The following is a 16,569-nucleotide window of genomic DNA, read 5'->3' on the forward strand; positions in this document are numbered from 1 at the left end:
GACGATTAGGAAAAACTTTTCACCAACAAAGTAACACAGAGCTGTGTTTTCTGTCTTTACATCTACATGGTGGATGTAGATGGTTAGGAGTGTCCATTAGAGAGGACACTGACTGGACATAGTGGTTAAAAACTCAGCAGCACTTCAGCAGTGCCTGATTAACTCATACCCATGCAATACTTCAATACTGAAGCAGACAAAATGACCCACCATCCAAATAATAGATGCTCTGTGCTGGTCTATCCTGTGGGGTCCTGACCATTGAAGAACATGGTAAAAGGAGGATAATTAGGTATACAGAGAAACAGGACATACAGGACTAGAGTTTGTAATTATTGAAGTACAAGGTGCTCCTATAAGGTCAGTGGAGCTGATAAGACTAGAAACAAAGAGGTGGTCATAATATTCTGAGTGGATTGTGGACTTTAAATCCCTCTAAATATGTGCTGTTTCAGGCTGGATTGATGTGTTTGGTATTTTTACAGCAGGCACAAACTTACATTTTTTCATGTCTGGCAGGCGAAGGGCTTTTTATCATTAGGCCGTATTAATATTGTTTGTAATAAATTATTTTTTATCAGTGGCTGTAGTGGTTTTATCAGTGGCCTCTTACAAGTACATGCCAGATTTTTTCCAGATTTAATATCCGAACATCACACTTTTAAACAAGCCTACATTGCTAATATTACCATTATCAGTTAAAGGTCCTGTATCCCACATTTTCTGGTATTTTACTCATTTCTCTAATGTCCATTTTTAGCCTTTGTTTGGGTTTATATACCAAATACAGTCAGCATTCATGTACAGTGCTGTGAAAAAGAATGCTGTGTTATCTTTGTAACTATTCCTGAACTCTCTTTATCACTTAAAACAGATATTCAAGCTGAGGAGTGTTACAGTTGAGATTAAAAAGTGTTTTTTTTCCTATTTAGTTTAGTAGTGCTTGTTTATTTTTAAGTTTGCTTGAACATGACCAAAAAAAGTTCCATATACAATGTATAAGAGACCCTGATTTAGTATTAATTATCTTATTCAGAGACTCAAATATAAAATGAGCACTGCTCCAGTTAGTTGTGCCTTTTCTAAAATAAATTTACATTTTTTTTACAACTTCAACATGAAGGGACTGGACTTATCTGCTAATAGTTGTGAATGCGTACTGTGTATATAGAAATGTACATATTTAAAACAGGCTGCAGCTTAGTTTCCATATAACTACTATATAACAGTACAGTTTAACACTTTCATAATGTTCACATATTACTGTACATTACTCATACTTTAGACTATAACTGACATATTTATTTGTGTATTTTTCTACAGCTATACCATACTTTACCATACTATATGCCCCTCCTAAACGGACCAATTATGTACAATGTAATGGACACAAACCTTGGTGTGCACTCTGGTCTGGACTTTCAGGTGTGAAACTTTATATAAGTTACAATATAAACTACATCAATCTCCTATTGTTTAAAAAAAAGTGATAAATGCACTATTTTTCAGATAAGTTCTCTTATAATAAGTGCCTTTTAAAATAATTAATTAGGTTACTGGTTTTTAGCTGTGCTAAAACCTCTGGGACACACTGAATAACACAGCTGTTTGCTTGTAAATTACCATATGGGAGACTGGGGGTTCAGTTCCCAGTCTGGGTGATTATATGTTGTGCTATACCAATAAGAGTCTTTGGGAAAATTCTGTAACTGTAAAAGCATTAGACTTCTTAAAGAGGAAGTGTTACTCCACCACTTCAAACTCTTATTTTAATAAAGTGAGGAAAATGCCCTAAAACTTTAGTCATTAGATTAACATCAAGGCTGCCAAATGTGTTACTCTGACATTTGGGTTTGTATCTATTTAGTATTTGAACTAAATATCTGGCAACGTGTCGATCATGCAGTGTCAGAAACCACATAAGCCTCAGTCTATATAACACATTTTTCTCCTTACCAGCTAAAACATTAATTTGTTTTCCCCAAAATGCTTTCCTAAAGTTTTTACATATAGATATCGTATAGTATGTAAGCAGTGCTGTGTTGAATTTAATGTTCCAGACAGTTTAACTGTGCTGATTGTATTATCCCTAATGTACAGGAATGTTTTGACATCCAGAGCAGTTATTTGGATCATGTTTGTGTTGCGTATTCTTATCACGTAGTTCAGTGACCTCGAATCGTGTTAGTCAATGTTATGTCGGCGTATGGAAGACAGTGACACACTTTAAATTCTTTCCCCTTTTCGTGGCTAAAATTAATGCAGCTCCTCTCTCAGAGCTTAGCCGCAGTGCCGGGGTAGAGTCAGCCGGCCTGTTTAGCAGACATCATGGTGACAGATAACATAATGCTGCTTACAGTCTGCTAGACGAAGCAGCTACAGCGCATTCACAAGCAGACGCTGGGTTTAAAACTGCTGAGAAATGGAGAAGCGCAACACAGAGTGCAGTTATGCTGCTTTAATGATGAGTCTTGGCACAATGGAATGGGTGTTCTTGTAACTTGTTTAATGTACACGTCATATCAGTGCAAAAAATCTGCTTTAAATCAACTGCATGACATCTGCTGCGCATGTGACTAACTCACAAGACTTGCAAGGAAGTCTTGACACAAGGAATGCAAAAAAGGTGCGTATTACAGTCTTACGAGGATCAATTATCTTTGTTTATTTATTTTAAGAGCTGTGGTTTTATTTAGTAAGTAAACACAGTTAGAATGCCATTCTATGTAAAGCTCTGCCACTATGATTGGAAGATCGCTGGTTTGAACCCTGGTCATGCAGCTTGCCATCAGCTTGCCATCAGAGTCCTCAGAGAGCACAATTGGCCTTGCACTCTTTCTGGGTGGGTAGATGGCGCTCTTTCCCCTCATCACTCCTAGGGTGATGTGGATCAGCACAAGGTGTCTGTGAGCTGATGTATCAGAACCGAGTCGCTGTGCTTTCCTCCGACCGTTAACGCTGTGATGCTACTTGTCTGATTTTGTCAGTAATCTAGGTAACAAATTCGTATGCACTTAGGAAATCCGATAACTGCAGATTTTGTCAGTTATCCGACAAGCATGTTTACATGCACTTAATGATCCAATTGCAGTTATTTCAGAGAATCTGATTTTGTAATAATCTGATCAACACAGTTACATGCACTTGATGATCTGATTACTGCAGAAAATAATATTTTGTCAGTAATCCAATTAATGCGTTTACATGCACTTCAGGTATCAAGTAATGGAAACTGGGAGTTGATTGGTCTCTATTAAACTGAAGAAATTGGTGTAGAATGTCTTACTATATAATACTGTTATAGTAATAATAAATAAATATATTTTATTTCAGTTTTAATCTACTTTTTATCTAAACTGTGGGCCTGATATGTTTATACGAACTAGGGATAGAGGATGTGACCATAAAATAATATCACAATTTTTTGAAGGGTATTTTTCAGATAATGATATTCTTGGCATTACAACTAAATGTTTTATTTTTTCATTTCAATATTTAATTTCAATAGTATTGACAAACATTTGTCTATTTAATAAACAGTAACTTACCAAGACCTTAATTTAAGTAAAAGTGTTAACAAAATAAACTATTTAACAACCAAAAAATAAGCGTATTTAGTGAATGCATATAAACTGCAAATACAAAACTAATAATAAACAGGAAATAGTTAAACAAAAAGGAAACATTTGGAGTTTTTTTCACTATTTTTTTATTATGTTAAATATTTTTGTGATAATATTATGTATGATGTGGTATGACGCACAGCTAATACAAATACAAAGATCTGATGATTAGTATCAGCTGATACTGAGCAAGGGAGTCTGATTGGGGGAAATATAACCTGATCAGGACTTCCCTAGTGATATATAAAGTCTATGCAGCAGTGCAGTGGTTGGGAGCTGTGAACAGCGTGCTTGTAATGCTGACATTGTGCAGGTTAATGCTGGTTCAGTGAGCGTGTGCTTTTGTGGGTTTATTCCTTGGAAAGCTGAGCTGTGGGCTCCTGCTTGGCACTCAGTATGGTAGGAATGGATTGGGGTAATGGCTGCTGATTGACTGACCCCACGCCCCGGAGCATGTGCTGGTAGATTTTTGTCATCGACGTTTGGGATCAAGTTCAAACCCTGTGGGCGATCGATGCAGGGATTAAAGTCCACTGTGCCAGCAGCCATGTTCTGCTCACCATGATTTTGGCCTTGGAGCTGGCAGGCCCCGGTGTGGTATGTGACCCAACATAGAACTCATGATAGGCAGTGTGGAAAGCAGAGGGCAACAGCAGCCCTGTCTGTGGTTTCTGGACGGTGTGTGGTGGTGTAGTCCGGGTGCTACGAGTCTGATGAAATTTGGCACGTTAAGTCTTCCAAAATTATCTTTCCTTTAAGTAATGCCTGGAAAATTTATATTTAAAATTTAACAGTTATTCATGAAAAACAGCAGCAGCCAATAGAGCAGGGGTATTTTAGAAATAGAATGAAAGCTGGCCTGCTGTTAAGCAGGTTTTTATAATGTGAGATTTAAAGTTTGAACGCTAGGTGTCAGAAACGGGCCAAAGAGTCTAAAAGCGGAGAGGGTGCGCAGTTGTAGCGCAGAAAAATGGGCCAAAGAGTCTAAAAGCGGAGAGGGTGCGCAGTTGTAGCAAAGAAAAACGGTCCAAAGAATCTAAAAGTGGAGAGAATGTTCAGTTGTAGCACAGAAAAACGGGCCAAAGAGTCTAAAAGCAGAGACGGTTCGCAGTTGTAGCGCAGAAAAACAGGCCAAAGTGTCTACAAGCGGAGAGGGTGCGCAGTTGTAGTGCAGAAAAACGGGCCAAAGAGTCTAAAAGCAGAGAGAGTGCGCAGTTGTAGCGCAGAAAAACGGGCCAAAGAGTCTAAAAGTTGCCGTAATTAAGGAGTTTAATAGTAAGAGACATCATGAAATTAAACATCAATTTGAAAAATCTTAGTTTACACAACACTGTCAAAGATAGATAAAGATAGTATGTCAAGTAAAATGGTGTGTAAATGAAAGTAATCAGGTAAATGTATTATTTAAAGTGGTATATTTCATTATTTGTTTTATTACAGAGTCTGTGGCCCGTGATTTCAAATATATTTCTCCTTCTGGCCCCCAACAAAAAAAGTTTGGACACCCCTGCAATAGAGTATCTGTTTAGTTTGTAGTGTTGTGTGATATGTCTGATTCAGATTCAATTTCTAAGAGGGAGACTCAGAATTCAGCACAACACTGGTGCTGGCTGATGGTGACAGCACTAAGCACATTCATACAGGCAAAAAGACAAATGACAAATTTGACTAAATTGCCCACTAATCAGATACATACCCAATCTAGAACACAATATAAAAGCGGCTTAAATCTAATAAAAAAAAAAAGTCTAAATTGACATATCTAGACTCACATTTGACTCAAAAACCTGAGCTGGACTAACTACAGCTCACAACATGGTTTTAATATTTGAGATGGGGCTACTAGCCATGGCACTATGACGTTGCACCAGGAATATATATATATATATATATATATATATATATATATATATATATATATATATATATATTTTTTTTTTTTTTATTAGCATATCAGGATTAAAAGTCTTATTTCTATTGGTTGTGCCATTTTTACATTTCACAGTTGAATGTTTTAAAGCTTTTCCAGTGATGCCAAACTGATTTGTTTAGAAATTATGTAATAAACAAATAACCTTATGATTATTTTATGGTTTAATTCATTTGCAGTGGGACAGTTGCGCCACCTGACATTTTCACGCTTTTAAAAGCATGCTATTTTAAAGCACATAATATTGAGATACATACAGCTCTGGAAAAAATAAGAAACTACTTAAAAATGATGAGTTTCTTTGAATTTACCAAATTGAAAACCTCTGGAATATAATCAAGAGGAAGATGGATGATCACAAACTGAACTTCCATCAAACCAAGCTGAACTGCTTGAATTTGTGCACCAGGAGTAAAGGCATGAAGGTATCCAAAAGCAGGGTGTAAGACTGGTGTAGGAGAACATGCCAAGATGCTTGAAAACTGTGATTTTAAACCAGGGTTGTTCCACCAAATATTGATTTCTGAACTCTTTAAACTTTATCAATATGAACTTGTTTTCTTTGCATTATTTGAGGTCTGAAAGCTCTGCATCTTTTTTGTTATTTCAGCCATTTTTTATTTTCTGCAAATAAATGCTCTAAATGACAATATTTTTATTTGGAATTTGGGAGAAATGTTGTCCGAAGTTTATAGATAAAACAGCAAAGTTAATTTTACTCAAACATAAACCTATAAATAGAAAAATTAGAGGAGCTGATTCAGAAACTGAAGTGGCCTCTTTTTTCCCCGAGCTGTAGGTATGTCATCAGTTTATTTATTTATTAATTTATTTATGAGAATCAACTTTGATATTATTATTTGAATTTTAAGGTGTTGTAAAGCTGTGATTTTAGAGTATGGACTGGTCTTTTTCTTTTCGCTCATGTTTGTTGTCTGTCTGCAGTGATGGTTGTGTCCGTGTATCTGAATGATGGATAGATTGCAATTTGTTGTTGTCCTTCGTGCTTTCATGTCTCTTTCTAGCTCTCCCTCTCTCTCCTTCTCTCTATCTCTCTCTCTCTCTCTCTCAATCTCTCTCTCTCTCTCTCACATGCACACAATCACTGCCAAATACATTAGTTATATTAGTGTAATCAGTGCTCTGTTACTCCACTCTCCACTGTGAGACCAGTTTGTTCAGCAGTTGGTCAGTTTAGAGTTTAGATGTTAGAATGATGTAATGTGTCCAGTGGTTCCAGTACAGACGGGACAGTCCAGTTAATGAAGAGACGCTCAGACTCTCATTCCTTTCTCCTGCCCACGACTCTGAATACCAGTCCTGATTTAAGCCCACCCCAGACTGTGAGTCTGTCCAGCAGAGTGGACATATATACACATTACAGGCGTCCTATAGCTGCAGGGACTAATCTGACTAAACCCACCTTATCTACTAGATCATTAATAAATCTCTCTTAATCACTTTTTATTCTCTCTCTACTCATTTTACTCTATCTTTCTTTATTTTACCTTTCTGCCTTTCTGCCTTTCTCTCAATTCTCTTTTTTACTGTTCTCGCTCTCTTCTTCTCTCTCTCTCTTACTGCTCTCTTTCTTTCTTTCTCACTCAGTTTTTATCCCTTCATTGTATCTCGCTACTTGCATTTCTCTCTAATTCTGCGTAACTCTTTTTTTTTTTATGCCATGACTTTCTCTCTTTCTCCTTCTCTCTCTCTGTCTCTCTCTGTCTCTCTTTCTTTATGTTCCTTCTCCATTTCTTTCTTTCTTTCTTTCTTTCTTTCTTTCTTATTTTTCTTTCTTTCTTATTTTTCTTTCTTTTCTTTCTTTACTTTCTTTACTGTGCTGTCGCTCTTTTTCTTGTCTGTAATTGGTCTGAAAGTGTGAACCATCCAGAAACTGTTTTCACACTGCAGATAAACCGGATCATGATTCAGTTAATTTGAATAGAGATCACCTTTTTTGGTCCTTTGGTTTGATTTGTGGCGTCATTTACAGCAGCTTACTATTTGTTGCGCTCTTTCACACTTACTGAAACTCTTTCTCTTGCTCTCTTTCTTATATTCTCACTTGATTTGTTCCACCCTATTTAGGAGGGTGACTTGTTTTTTCACATAAATAAATTACCTTATTTTATGGTTTTAATTCATTTGTAATGAAAGGCATAGCTACAAATATATATATATATATATATATAAATTAATGGAACACAATAATATAATTTATATTATGTACTAGGTTGTAAAGTTTTTTATAAACCGTTCTCTTGTTCTCTCTCTCTCAGTTTGAGGGTATGGTCAGATCAGGGCTGGACGGCTGTAGAGACAGTAGTGGTCATTGTGAGGAGCTGGTGTAATGGGGTTGAGTGTGATGGCAGGCAGCAGTGGGTCAGCTGTGTAACACAGGGCTCTTCTAACGTCTTCATCAGAATAAAAGAGACTCTTTTACCCCTTTCCTGTCTTTTTCTCCTCCACTGCTCTGTCTTTCTCTTCCCTCTCTCACTCTGACTGGAGTGTGTTTTGTTGAAGCCGTGCTGGAGGTGGCGGCGCTTTGATTTCCCCACAGGATTAAAGTGTGTTTTGTAGCCTTATGTGGGATTTATTCACAGCATGGATACTCCATGGCCAATTTCTCTTCACAGCACCTTGTATGGAGAAAGAACCCATGCGGATGTCCCCATAGAGCTGTCAGAAAGTGTGTGTGTGAGACCAGTTGTAGCTTCCTGTAGAGATCTTTTGAGGTGAAAAATGGAATAATTTAATTTAAAGGAAGATGTTCACATGTCAGGTATGCTGTGAGACTCGCTATTAAGTTGTTCTGGAAGAGCCAATCAAATTCATTTACTCCATTAGATATAGATGAAACTTTCCCAGTGACATTGAATTGACATTTAAGCATTCATTTTACAACCAAATATTTGCTGCCTTCTCAATCAATCATCAGTATTATATTTATTTTTTCCCTAATAATTAAAGTTTATTGCATTCCTTATTAAGTCAAATGTATACTAGACATTCATCAAAATAAAAATGTTACCATTAAGGAAATGAAACTTAATTTAAACTAAGTCTAATTATATTTTTTAAAGAAACACCAATGACAAAACTACCATTTAAAATATTTAAACCTTTTGAATATCCCAACAGACAAACCCACAAAGCACAATACATTACCTCACTAGTTCTACTGTAATTGTGATTTACCTCAACAGTGCTATTCCAGTCATGAATTACCTCAATAGTGCTCCTTCTTTCTCTTTCTCATATTCTCACTTTTGATTTGTTCTTTGTTCCAGCATGTGAAATATATTTAGTTGGGTGACTTTTATATATTAATAAATTGCCTTATTTTATGGTTTACTTTATTTGTAACCTCAGTTCCTTAGTAGTGCTACTCTAGTTACGTGAGTAAAATTTACACACAAAAAGGAAGCTAGTCATTTGATAAACACAACAATGCTAAGAGTTTAAAGTAGCTAAGGGGATGTTGCTATCCTAGCCCTGTACAGCTTGTATCTTTCATCTGGAAAACAAACTCATACTAAGTGTGATAAGTTATGCGGAACACTTTATTTTGTATAATTAATAACTTTCCGCAATAGTACCACAATATGCCTGCCCCTAAGCATGGTGCCAGTAGGTTGATTTTTATCTGCTACAGGAAATTACACAAGCTGTATCTGTACAAGTAGCAAAGTAGCTGAATGTATTCATAAGACGGGATGTCCTCAAACATTTGGACACGTTGTGTATTGATGTACATGATTGATGTAACTGTGACACGCCTGGTTGGATAGTGCTAAGCCCTGTTATATTGTTTGGCCGCACACACACATACACACACACACACACACATTGGATTACTTGCCAAAATAATCAATGACTTACTCGACTACTCGACGTTCATCAACAGTGACGGGCCTAAAAATAATGCATGATGTCAGCAGCAGTGTGAAACATGGCCTACATAATGCAGGATTAAAATCTGGCCGCACTGTATTGATTGACGGGTCTTCCTGCATACATCGCGTCCTCCAAAAAGAGAAGAAAATCATTAATGGAGAATCGAAACTGCTTCTTTACAGCTGCACTGCGCTAATCCCAAACTTTGACAGTGTTTATGTTCTTTACTTAACTGCAGAATTCTTTCTTTCCTCTGCAGCAGACTGCCTGGACTTTCTGCTACAGTGAGATGATTGGGTGTTGACAGATCTCATTTTAAAAAATGAGTTGAGACTTGTAGTTAAACAAACAATGCCAGAACTGTTCTAGTAACACAACTGTGCTAGAAATGATGGCGTGTCTGAGATGTGTGTCTAGAACTAGACTGGAGAATCAGACAGTCTGTCATAAAAATCTGGAAACTTCCTTACTGTGGGAAAATTTAAATTAAATGTTAAATACCATGACTAGACATTTGGCAAAATGAACCTTTGGCTAAATGTCATCACAATACTTTTCATGATATGATGCACAATATTTATCAAAATATTGTGATTAGAGCTGGACAATACATTTTCTTGCTGGATCGACAATATGTCTATCAAGAATAAAATCACTGCTTAAAGAACACTGACCCAACTGTACAATACGTTAGAGAGTATTTTCCCTAAGCAAATTGCTGGATGCAGTTCAGTTTTTAAGAGATATTAGCATTAGATTGGCTAAATTAAACTATATATATATATTAGTGGTGTCACTCGCTTAAAAATTCTGTGTGATTGTGAGGATGGAGAGAGTTTTTTTAATATAAATCATATTACTGTACATCTAAAGGGTACTGAGTATTTAAATAGGTTTTTAAGAATCTGCCACTCTTATAATAATATAATATATAATAATATTTTGCCATATTGCCCAGCTCTATTGGTGCATGGTGTACACCAAGGTTGGTGGCTTTTATGCTGTAATTGTATCAAATTAACCAGAATTATATTGTGATGTACAGCACAAACTGTGACGCAAAATGCTCACTAGAAGTGTCTGATTTTGAAAGTGCGTAAGCAATACTTTCTGCATACACACTAATTGACAGAAAAATAACACCCAATGTTCATTGTTGGATTGGAATTAAGTTTTATATGTGTGAATGTAATAATAAAACATACGTAAGTGAGTTGCAGTATTAGAGTGAAAGGATGAGTTTATTGGAGGAAAACTGCACAGTTTATGAGAAGCTCTAGTACCCTGTTGGTGGCTCTATCCTGCATACAAGATGAGATGCAGTTTGGCTTGGAGACATACAGGTTCCATATGGCACTATGACAATTTGCAGCTGGGTCTGTAGATCCTGCACACTCATAGGATGAAGCTGGTCCCATAAATGGTCGATTGGTGATAAATCTTTGAACAAGGATGTTTTGTATTCTGACTGAGGCATTCCTTGGAAACCCTTGCTGTGTGTGGATTGAGCATTATCCTGCTGAAAAAAGCACAGTTAGAAGCCCTGCCATAAAGCAGAGGCAACACATGTGGTCACAGGATGTTCTGTATGTATCAGTTCTGTATGAGCTGCTGGTGTCCCTTATATTACTACTAGGAGTGACTGACTGTTGTTTGTTTAACTTTAATGTGTTAGCTAAGCAGTAAAGTGTAAATGGTACCATTTATTCTTTGTAACCATAATTCCTATACCTTTACATCATTTGGAAAAATACACATTTTTTTTACCTCTTTTTTTTTTAAGTAAAGTCTCAAATATTCCTTCAGATTTCATAGAAAAAATGCCCAAAAAACAGAAGAACAATTTAGAGCTTGCAGCATTATTTAAAGGACATTTTGCATAACTAACTCACCGTCCCTAAAAGTTTCTGAAACTTTCCTCTGTCTTTTGACTGATTATTTCTTCTCAGAACTGGAGGATTATCCGAGGGCTTTCTGGCAAACATAAGATAAGCATTTATATTCTTCATAATCAATGCAGCTCTCTCTTTTTCTCTGCTGCTCTGTTGAAAGTTTCAGTTTTGTCCAGAGTCTCTTTTAATCAGATGCTTTATAATGGTCTCAAAATGTCCCCGTTTAGATTGTGGTTTGGTGGAACTCCAGACCATTAAAAACATCATCTTTACAACCAGTTCTAGCCTGAATTCTTCATAAAAGGCCTTTAAATTTCTTACATCACAATTTTTGTTCCTCTGAAATTCTGAGGCATTGCTAGTCAAACGATACGATATTATCCAGGGTAGACACTGAAGAAACAATTATTTTTCCTAAGCAGAACACCATATTTCTTATTTTTTGTATTCCTTAACCTCTTGTAGTTCCTAGCCTTTATTTCCTCAATGATGCAACAGTTCTTATTTCTACACTCATTATATTTAGCTCCACTAAACATATAGGAACATGTTTTAGGTCTATAATTACAGACTGTAGTTCTGTATCTGTTTCTCTGCATACTTTATTATTATCCTCCTTTCATCCTGTTCTTCGATACTCAGGACCACAGGATAGAGACCACCACAGAGCAGCTATTATTTGGGGTTTAGTCATTCTGAGCGCAGCAGTGACTCTGTTGGGTGTGGTGTGTTTTTGTGTGTTGTATTGGTACAAGTGAGTGGATCAGATGCAGCAGTGCTGCTGGAGTTTTTAAACACTGTGTTTAATCACTCACTGTCCTCTACTTTATTAGACACTCCTACTTCCTACAGGGTTCGTACAGTCATTAAAAACCTGGAAACGTTATGGAATTTGAAAATAGCAATTTCCAGGCCTGGATAAGTTTTGGAAAAATAAAAATACCTGGAAAATTTTGAGAAAGTCATTAAAATTTGGTCTACAAATCGTTGTGTTTTAGTTTGTAGTTTTGAGTTAATTCAGTAATTTAGCCCTACATAATGGAGCTCTTAGGATTTGACACATTTTATCATAAAAAAATGTGTGAAAGATTAATTTTAGGCCTACTATAATCAATTTTGATTATTAGTTATTAGTTTAAGTTACGTCTGCACTTTAAAACAAATGAAAAATTGTATGGTCATGAAAATTTGCTTTGAGGGCATGGAAAAGCTATGAAAATCATGGAAATTTATTGGTTAAAAAGTATATGAACCCTGCTGCCATCTGCTTCACCTTGTAGATAAAGTAAAGTCAGATACAGAAGCTCTGAATCTGTTGCTGCACAGTTTTACAGTGTTGGTCATCCTCTTTATCCTCTTCATCAGTGGTCACTGTTGGGGGACTATTCTCAGTCCAGCAGTGACTCTGGCCATTGAAGGATTAGGTGAAAGTGCTTCTTTCTGCTTGAGGGTGCTGAAAAAACTGGATAATGATTGCAGAAACAAGAAAGAAGTGGTCATAATATCCCGATATAACTGTATATTATTAACAAGTGGCTTTCAGCAGCCAGCTACATTAGTTAACTTGTCAGATTATGTGGCTCATCATCAAGCTTGTCAGGAGATTCTTCATAAAGAACGCTTGAGTGAAAGCCAAGAGTGTGTGAAGAGCTCCTCTGTGAGTAGGTGTGTCCAAAGCTTTGACAGGTCTTTATAAGACTTACTAAAGCTTTATGTTTAAACGTGGCAGAGCTCTGAAGACTTAAGGATTTGTAGGGTTTTTGAGCATTGTCATGTTGTGTAGTGCTGAATCTGTGACATGGCTGTCAGGTGTCATGTGATGGACAACTGAGTCATGGTCCTCTGTGCATCCTTCAGCGTGTGTCAGAGCTAAATCTGGCAGCGTGTGGTTTGAAATTAAAATACCTTCCTCCTCTGTTCTGCACAGCACTGTTTATATAGTATGAGTATACAGTGGTACAGTAGGAATATTAATTTTAAAACAGTATATGGACAAAAGTATTGGGACACTGGCTCTTTTGTTTCTTAAGAGATCACGATTATTAAAGAGTTCTATTTCTCCTTTGCACCTGTACGATGCTTGTCTAAGCCTTCTCCTTGGATCAGAGTTACAAGAGGAAGGAGTGAAATCCTTCCTCAAAGAATTGGGGCCCTTCATGCACCCGATTACAGATATATAGCTGTGGATCTAGGCCTGTCACAATAACTACATTATCTACTTATCGTTCAATAAATGGACATGGCCTCAATCATTTTGATAATCACGATATCGCCCTTTGTGTTTCCCTTACAAAATGCACCTGGCGACTGCAATGACCAGGTAGTGCAAGCACAGAGAGACACAGACACAGGGAGGGAATTACCTCAAAACATACCTTTTGCCCTCTGTCAACACCCAAAACTTTCTTAACGGTCCAATGCAGCTGTAGTTGCTTAACTTTAGTGTCTTTTAGGTTCGTGTGGCCTCAGCCTTCCTCTCACCATCAGCATATCTCTCAAGTAAAGGCTTTAGTCAGGGGCAGGGGCAGGGTCTTTATGCCGGTTCAACGCATGCCAGCTGGGACAGACCAGGGCTGCACGTCATGGTGTGGGGCAGACCCACGTAAACAGGAATGGAAAATGTATTGTCTTTAAAAGGGTTAATTCCTTTGTTTTAATATTATGTTATCATTTTATTAGTTCCAAATTAGTGGTCTAGAAATGCCAACATTATTGCGTTTAGCGCAATAATTTCTGGGACAGAATATTGTTCGCAAAAAATTGTTATCATGACAGGCCTACGTGGATCGCTAAACTTCAGCAACCTAGCTGCTGCTGCTGGTTATCTAGTAAACTTTAGGGTCTTTTTTGTATGTTTTCAGAAAGGGGGCGAGTGGTGCAGCAATTAATTATTATTGTCCATTCTTTAATTATTTTGTGATGTGTAGCTGAATTTAGCTTTTATTACCTTTTTAGTTTCTTAAACTTTTCTGTTCCACATTAAATCCTGCAGCCTTCTGCCCTCTGCACCATTTAAGGTGGAATGGGAAAGTTGGCTAGCTACTGAGATGGACTACTAGCATTTTACATGCTTGTTTGAAAATGGCAATAAAGCATTGCCCACAGTGTGTAGTGCAGTTGGTGATAAAGATCATTACCTGTGGCTTTTGACTAGAGTTGTTTATGTGAAGTGATGAGCAACACTGGCAAAGGCACATTTAGGTTCAGTGCAACCCACACATATACATATCCTCCAGATCCGTGCTGCATTCTTTAGCTTCTATGGCACATGGCAAAAGTCACAGGACACTGTGTCATCTGCTGGTGTTGGTCCACTGTGTTCTATGAAATCAGTGCAGTGTTTTCCCAGAATATCTTACAGCACTTTATGCTTCCCGCTGCTGATCACTTTTATAGAAATGTGGATTTCATTTCCAGCAGGACTTGGCACACTGCCCACACTGCAGAAAGTACCAATTGGTCTTATATAATATTCTGATTTTCTGAGAAACTAATTTTTGTAAGCCATAATCATCAACAATAAAATAAATAATAAAATACTTAAACACTTAAAATGGATCACTCTGTGTGTAACACATCTATAAAACTTTTGAACTGAATTACTGAAATAAAGTAATTATTCAATGATATTCTATTTTTTTTTTAGATGCACTACTATAGTGAGGCTTTAATCTACAGCAGTTTCTGTATTGCGAAGATCTCAATATCACAATAATTACTATAAGAACTGCATATTTGTGCAGTCCTCCTTCACGTTGCTGTTTGTGTGTGTGTGTGTTTGCCTGCAGCAGTGCAGCTAAAACTGCAGGTTAATCAGAGTGGATTCCTGTGGTTTGCACAGTAGCAGGTCGGGGTGGAAAAACCTGTTCCTGGCGCTTTAGGATGTTCTAAATTCAGCCTGCTGGAGAAGCACTGAGCTACTACTGATTTCATACCACAGCAGATAGCTGCACAGATAAGCACATGTAAGAAGCTTAGTCATGGGCTGGAGGTGCGCCTGGTGCATTTAGTCCACGGGCATTCTTTACATGCTGTTCATTCAGGTGTTCCCCGACACCAGAGTCAACTAGAGGTTACATGTCAGGTGATGAGAAGTCACTGTCAAATCCAGCTGTTATCAGTTCTACACTGTCAGTGTCACTTTTTTGACATAGTTTAAGTCTGTATGAGTAAGTGTATATCTCTGTATACTTTTATTCTCCGGTCTCCTTTTTTTATATACAGGACCACCACAGAGCAGGTATTATTTGGGTGGTGGGTCATTCTCTGCACTGTGATGGGGTGTTAGTGTGTGTATCAGATACAGCAGTGCTGCTGGAGGTTTTAAACACCTCAGTGTCACTGCTGGACTGAATAGTCTACCAACCAGAAATATCTAGCCAATAGTGACCTGTGGTTAATGTCCTGTGGCTAGTATAGTCTACCAACCAGAAATATCCAGCCAATAGTGTCCTGTGGTTAATGTCCTGTGGCTAGTAGAGTCTACCAACCAATAATATCTCGCCAATAGTGTCCTGTGGCTAGTATATTCTACCAACCAGTAATATCTCGCCAATAGTGTCCTGTGGCTAGTATATTCTACCAACCAGTAATATCTCGCCAATAGTGTCCTGTGGCTAGTATATTCTACCAACCAGTAATATCTCGCCAATAGTGTCCTGTGGCTAGTGTCCTGTGGCTAGTATAGTCTACCAACCAGAAATATCCAGCCAGTAGTGTCCTGTGGTGAGTGTCCTGTGGCTAGTGTAGTCTACCAACCAGTAATTTCTCGCCAATAGTGTCCTGTGGCTAGTATATTCTACCAACCAGTAATATCTCGCCAATAGTGTCCTGTGGCTAGTGTCCTGTGGCTAGTATAGTCTACCAACCAGAAATATCCAGCCAGTAGTGTCCTGTGGTGAGTGTCCTGTGGCTAGTATAGTCTACCAACCAGTAATTTCTCGCCAATAGTGTCCTGTGGCTAATGTCCTGTGGCTAGTATATTCTACCAACCAGAAATATCTAGCCAGTAGTGTCCTGTGGTTAGTATCCTGTGGCTAGTATAGTCTACCAACCAGTAATATCTAGCCAATAGTGTCCTGCGTCCTGTGGCTAGTGTCCTATAGCTACTAATGTATACTAACTGTTTGTACCAACACATCAACCAGAGTTGATACAGGTCAGATAATCAGAAGTTACTGTTCATTTCAGCTGCCATCAGTTCTGCAGTGTTATCTGAATCTTGTTC

At 37.6% G+C, this 16,569-nt stretch overlaps 1 protein-coding gene across 2 annotated transcripts in view; it reads left to right on the forward strand.

The window, feature by feature from the left end:
* Positions 1–16,569, forward strand: part of adcy6b (adenylate cyclase 6b) — an 86,439-nt gene that overhangs the window by 9,856 nt on the left and 60,014 nt on the right. The window lies entirely within an intron of this gene.

This window comes from Astyanax mexicanus, chromosome 13, assembly GCF_023375975.1.
Source record: "Astyanax mexicanus isolate ESR-SI-001 chromosome 13, AstMex3_surface, whole genome shotgun sequence".
Classification (NCBI taxonomy): domain Eukaryota; kingdom Metazoa; phylum Chordata; class Actinopteri; order Characiformes; family Acestrorhamphidae; genus Astyanax; species Astyanax mexicanus.